Source organism: Asparagus officinalis, chromosome 8 (genome assembly GCF_001876935.1).
Source record: "Asparagus officinalis chromosome 8, Aspof.V1, whole genome shotgun sequence".
NCBI classification, from domain to species: Eukaryota; Viridiplantae; Streptophyta; class Magnoliopsida; order Asparagales; family Asparagaceae; genus Asparagus; species Asparagus officinalis.
Genome location: NC_033801.1, coordinates 108,136,268 through 108,143,772, shown reverse-complemented (window position 1 = coordinate 108,143,772; position 7,505 = coordinate 108,136,268).

Genomic DNA, 7,505 nt, shown 5'->3' with positions numbered 1-7,505 from the left:
CTTATGTCAACTTAATTAAGTGGATGTCCACTAAACTTTTTAGCCACTCATTTATATATACTAGTTGAGATGCACGTGATTGAATATCATGATTATTTAAATTGATAAAAATAAAGTAAAAAGAAAACAAAGTTTTTTGTGGGATTGATCATCAACTCAATAATTTCTTTCAAATAAAATATTATCATTGTTTCCTTTAACCCAGACTGTGGCTACGTAATCTACTATTTATGAGTTATAAACACATTAATTTAGTACAATATTTCTATTTATTAATATATTGAAGTGTTCAAAAGATGGGTGATCATTCAATTTGCAAAAAAAAATTTCATATGAATTTACTTGCAATATGTCCATTAAACTTTTAGTTGTGATTTGGCTCATATTTATGTTAACTTTTAGTTGATGTTTCACTCATATTTATAATATTTAATATTCTTATTCAATTTTATAGTTCATTCTCTGTATCATAGAAGTCAAACTGAAAGTATGAAGAATATATTTTCTTACAAAATTAGAACAGAGATATTATGATATATTTCGTCATGTGCTTTAAATATAATTTTTTTCTTTGATGCAAGGTCTCTATCAAATATTAGGGGGTGTTTGGTTGCATTGTTTTTGAGAAATGTTTTCTCAAAAGTACTGACGCATGTCATTTATGTAATTAAGAGTTTTCTATACATTTCTATAAACTGTGTTTGGCTTCAAAAAAATTTACAGAAATGTTTTCTGTAAAGTGCCCAAAAGTACCAAATTTTATGGAAATTGATTTCCTTCTAAAATGGGAGGAAATCTCTTGGAAATCTGACGCATTCATTATTTAAATAATAAAACTCATTAACTCTTTTCTACAAAGTTCTCACTTTTCTATAAAGTTGGTGGTGTTTGGTTACATTTCTATAAATTATAAGAAATGTTGCTATTTTTCCAAAAGTTATTTCTCATTTTCTTGTTTTGAACCAAACAAGCACAATACAAAAAATAAGAAAATTTGTACTTTTTAACTTCTCAAAACTTTTCCTATAATTTTTTTAAGAAATACAAGGAAATCAAATTTGGGATGGAAAACATTTCCTATAATTTATAGAAATGTAACCAAACACCCCCTTACCCAAAACGATGTGAACAAAAAATGCTATTATAACTCAATTGTCTAGGACAATTGTATTATATATAAGATGCATAACTCATCTAGAATATCCCTATCTCCTAAGTGGATTTTGTTGTTGTGAGAGAAGCATGTTAGATGCTTGTATTCAAACTTTTTGGCTCTATAAAAGGCACGATTTTAGAGTGCATAGCTTATATATCGTAAAATGCATATCGATTCATGAGGAATTTTTTCTAATAATGATATTATTACAATGATATTACTATTTAATATTAAATCAATTTTATTATATAAGATTATATGATCCTATTTAATAAATTATAAAGTATATATATGGAAACCTCGATGCTTATAGCCAGTAGTTGGGCTCCACAAAATAGGTTAACATTGTAGTTTGCTATTTGTAGTACTGTTTGCAATGCCATTACCTTTCCTCTTTATCTTATTATTCATACTTTTCTGATGTAAGTTATCTTTTGCTAAGCATTCAATTGGCTATATTTAATTTTTATAATATCAGATGTTAGAATGTTCTCTTCTATTTAAAATGTGTTGACATGATTTTCTTAAAAAATATATACACATAGTAACATAGTATATACTTTAGTGAAACTCAAACATTGGCTTGAAGCCATTTAGAGTGATGTCATTTCTATGCTAGAATGGTGGTATAGTGATTAAACAGTCTAAAAGTCAAAGAAAAATTTCTACAAAGGAAAAATAATTTAATATGTCAAATTAAGAACTAATTTATAAAATTTACATGGGCAGTGCAGATAGCTATAGAAAGTAAGGTATATATTTTCATAAAAATTTCATAGTGAGTGACCAACTACAATCATCCTAATTTAAGCATAAATAATTGTGAGTGACCAACTACAATCATCCTAATTTAAGCATAAATAATTATTATTTTAGTTACTAATTTGATATGGTAACTATGGAATAAAACACATCCTAATTTAAGCATAAATAATTATTATTTTAGTTACTAATTTGATATGGTAACTATGGAATAAAACAGGAATAGTGATGTGCATACTTAACTATGGTCTAATAATATTAAAAACGACTTATTTTTCAATATCATCATTAGTTGATGTGTATGTACATTACACTGAAAACACAATAAAAATTCAGAAAACTACAAAATAGACACCCTCAAAAGTTTTAAAAAGTGTAAAAAAACACTCTAAATTTTATAATTTACAAATACACAAAACTATTAAATATTACATTGAAATCAAAAAATTATAAAAAAAATCATTGAAAAATTTCAAACTTTGGAGGGGTAATTTGTAATGTACTAAACTTTAAGGGTATTTTTTTTATAAATTTTAGATTTAATAGATTTTTAATTAGTTATGTTCTTTTCAAAAAAGTTATGGGTAATATTTACCATGAACATTTTTTCCTAAACCTATACTTTTAAAACGTGTATGATATTTTTTACAAAATTTTAATTTTCTAGGGGTTGTTAGTAGTTTTGCATATTCATTTTAGTGGTGTATGATATTTTTTACAAAATTTTAATTTTCTAGGGGTTGTTAGTAGTTTTGCATATTCATTTTAGTGTCTATAGGTTAGAAATTCTCATTTTTAATTTTCTAGGGGTTGTTAGTAGTTTTGCATATTCATTTTAGTGTCTATAGGTTAGAAATTCTCATGGAGTTTTTTTTTTGTAAATTATGAATTTTAAGGACTTTTCGTAATTTTTTAAACTTATAGGTCTTTTTTACAGATTGTAAATTGTTTATAGACTATTAATACTTCCTATGCTTTTAATTTACTAATAAATTTAAAATTTTTAGGGTGTTTTTGTAAATTTTGAATTTTAAATATTTGTTTCTAATTTTTAAAACTTTAAAGGTGTTTTCTATAAATTATAAATTATGTAGGAAATATTTATAATTCCTATATTTTTAATGTACTGTTAGGTCAAAAATTATCAGGATTTTTATAAATTTTATAATTTTGAGGGTTTTATTTTGTAATTTATAAAAAATTTAGAGTGTGTATTGCAAATTCTATAATTTTTTGGGTGTTGTTTGTGTTATTTGTAAGTTTTTAGTATGTTTATAAGTTTGACATTTTCAAGGTGTGTTTTATAAATTTTAAAACTTTAGGAATTTTAGGAGTGTTTTTGTAGTTTTTAAAACTTACTAGATATTTTTTTCAAAGTAAAAAACTTTCAGTTTCTAGTTAGCATATATTTTTCAGATTTCTCACTGAATTGAGATAAGTAAAATTTATAATTTTTAAGATGCTTTAATAAACTTTTGAATTTATAGGTGTGTTTTTGTAATTTAAAAAACTTGGAGAATATTTTTTACAAAGTCCAAACACTTTTAGGTGTTAGCTAGCATTATTTTTTAGATTTCTCTACAAATTAAAATAAGTAAAAGATTTGAATTATATGAAACATATCTATTTTATCCAATAACATGTTAAGTCTTATTTGAAAGTACCCTAATACCACTAGGAAGGAACCCTAGAGGAGGTGAATAGGGTTTATGCTAATCTAATCCGATTTATTCCAATTTAAAACTTATTAACAAATATATCCTAGCAAATGACTTATGAACAATATGTGAGCAAGGATATACAAGTTAACACAAGGGTGAACAAACAAAACTAGATAATGGGTAAAATAAGCAATTGACAAAGGCAATATGAATAATAAGCACGAATATAAAAGTACGCCAATGCAATCACAAACAAATCATATGTTTACGAGGTTCGGTCCGCCTGACCTACGTCCCCGCTCCTCATCTCGAGGAGATCTTCACTATCACACCGGGTTTTCTACGCTTACCCGAAAAACATTTACACCTCACAATACGGTTTTCTAGCTAACCGAAAACTTTACAATCACTCACAATGTAACTACACTAACTACCACCTCAAGTGTTGGTCTCTAGCCCGTGTCTCCCTCAAGTGTTAGGAATTATAACCTCTCTCTAGGCATTATCACCTACCCCACTCCTCTTGAGACGACCCCGTTTCTCACCACACACTCCTCTTGGTGTACTAGTGTAATACAAAGTGAATCCCCATAATTTGGCTCAATACAAATAAATTGTTCTCTACAATGGATGAGAACACAATGTAAGCTCACACTCTAAGTCACACAATCCCACAACCCAAATTATACTAAGTATGAAAATACAATAAGCTCAATAGGTTGTGTGTGAACAAAGAGATAAAACAATATAAACTCAATATGAAATCTAGCTTATGAAATTAAGAACAAACTTATAAAATGCTAGAATTGAGTTTAAGGAAACTTCTCTATAGATGACAAGAGAGAGGGAGAAGAATGAATGCTCAAACACCAAGGATGATCTCCACTTGCTCTTGTGAAATTTGCTTCACAAACAAAACTCTTAAACACTCTTTTAAACAAACACAAAACACCCTTAAACTTGTTTAAACAATTCTCTTGGTTGTTTTAGAAGTATGAGGGCATGGGGTATTTATAGGCTCATGAAACAACCCCAAAAACCAAGAAGAATCAAGCAAAAAGATAAAAACCATCAAATCTGGAAAACTAGCCGTTATAGGCTGAAAAACACTGTTAAGTCGACTTGGGGAGAGAGTAAGTCGACTTACATATAGCCGTTGGAACAGTAACGACAGTTCTGGAATTTTGTGTATCTGGTTTTGTAAAATCATTTAAAAATAGTAAATCAACTCTAAACATTATAAAATTTTGAGGGATGTTTCTAAACATGTAAATAAACATTTTACAAAAAGAATTTATGAAATATTACTTCTCATTTGTGAGAAATAAATATTTGAACACGGATATTTTAGATTCTGAAAACTGTTGAAACACCCGCTTTTGTAAAATAATTTTGACACAGTAAATCAACTCCAAAAATCATGAAATTTTTAGGGAAGCTTCTAAACATGTATATGAACATGTTACAGAAAGAATTTCTCAAATATCACTTCCCATTTGAGAGAAATAATTTATTTTATAAACTGGTCAAAAATACATAATTGTGCAACACTTCATAAGTAGACTTATAAAAGTTATAAGTCGACTTGCCCTACTTTATAAGTCGACTTAGCAGAGAAGAAAATTCACTTTCTAGAGGAGTTCATAAGTCGACTTTTCAGGGTTTATAAGTCGACTTATAAACATGCACAGGCACTGTTCATGCTGAAAAACTGATTTTTAAAGTGCCTTTAAAAATAACAAATAAATTCCAAAAATTATGAAACTTTGGGAAATATTTATAAACATGATAATAAACATGTTACAAATAAATTCCAAAAATTATGAAACTTTGGGAAATATTTATAAACATGATAATAAACATGTTACAAAAAGATATTTTGGAATTGCATTCCCCAATAGTGAAAACCCATCATTTTTCAAATATGTCTAAAAACATGAAAACGAAACATACATGTTTTGACATTTGATTTAAACAAACTTGTGAAACTCTACAAAATGATTTTATAGACTTTATAAACTATGTATAAACTGATATTGAAGTCTATAAACTAATAAAATAATATTTTCTCAAAAAAACTATATTTTGATAAAATCAACAAATACGTGTGTGTGAATAATATGAGCTTAAAGTATTAACACACAAGTATAAACCTATACTAAATATACCCAAGCTTGTGATCTTCAACGAAGCTCTATCTTGGTACACTTGCAGATGAAGCTTGACTTGGATCTTTAACATGAATTGCAAGGCTTCAACCACTATTCCGCCAACCTCTATTTGATATGATCGTGTAGGCTCAATCCATCCAACCTCCAACATATTGTTTGTCTAGAATACCTAATAGGAAACATAAACACTAGACAAACAATATTAGGAATTGTTTGTAATCATCAAAACAAGATTAGAAGATGTAGGCTCATAACATGAGACCTAACATCATTATGATAAGAATAAACCATTTTGTTACCAATTCAAAGAAGATGAGATAGTTAGAATAGATTAGGATAACAATATAATATTCAAAAAAACCTAAGGGTAATATTGGCCATAGAAAGATTTTCCTGAACTCATACTTTTAAAAGAAGTATGATAAAAAACCTCTTCATATCATTCATGGATCCCTTGACAACATCAATGGTTAAAAAGTTTGGTGGATAACTTTTTGCTATTCACTTAAGTTGACACAAGTTTTGCGCTATATATATATATATATAAACTTATGTCAATTTAAGTGGATAATAATCCACCAAAGTTTCTATTCATTGATGATACCTAGAGATCCGTGCATCATATGAAGAGACTTTTCATCAATGGATAGAAACTTTTATGGATCATCCACTTAAGTTGACATAAGTTTTTCTCTATATATATGCTCAATATCAAACAGCTAATTAATTCATGAGAGGATGCTTGCGGGGTGATGAAGGATGATGGAGGGCTCGCTCCCTTCTTCGACTTTATGCCTAATTCTTGAACGAGGGTTTGATGTTCACACTACACAGACAAGAAGAACCCGCAAGAGGACGGGGACTGATTCCCACGTGATTCCTCCGACGGTCAAGTTAATTGATGAACTTAAGCTTGAGCGGAGTTTAGAACTGTGTGTGCTTATGCTATGTGCATTGGAGATGATCATCTCTCAGGTCTAGGTCAGGAGGAAGATTTAAATTTCTCCGAGAGTTTTCTTTTGCTTACCTCTTTCTAATGGTGAACAACCTCCATATATAGAGTGGATGTCCATGACAGATTGGTTATTTCGGCCATGCAGAATGGCGGTGACAAAGTATGAGCTGGAAGGTGAGTCATCCCCCGTTTTACAGATATCGGCTGGCGATTAGAGGGGAAGTCATACATAGGAGATGGTGTCTCCGCGATATCCAAGAAGTGACTTGTGAGTGTGGCAGAAGTCATGTGGGCATACTGAGTCGTCCCTCGCTTTACAGATGTCGACTGGCGTCTGGAGGGGGAGTCATTTCATTATGGGAGAGAGTGCCTCCGTATTTTCTGGAAAGTGATTGAATTGACAAGTCATGGAGATCTGTCAGGCCAAAATCTGGATAAGGCTTATCCAAAGTGGACTAAGATGTCAACATATGCTCTGGGGGAGAGGCATGAGGCCGGGGTCGAGTCCTCAATTTAGTCGACAGTAGGGAATATCCCTTTTAAGTCGTTTCTGAGAAATGTCCAGTGAGTGCTCGAATGCCCTAAATAGGGTCGTTCTCGATTATAGGGTCGACCGGTACCGTCTTTCGCGTCGATTTAGGAGTGTCGGTATGTCCGACTGGTTGAAATATCGCCTTATCTCAGCTAATAATCATCTCTTGAGTTAATATGGAGATGTCGACTTGTCTGGGAGTTCAGGATCTCTCGTACCGGCTAGTATCGCCTCTTGTGTCGACACCAGAGTGTCGGCTTGATGAGTC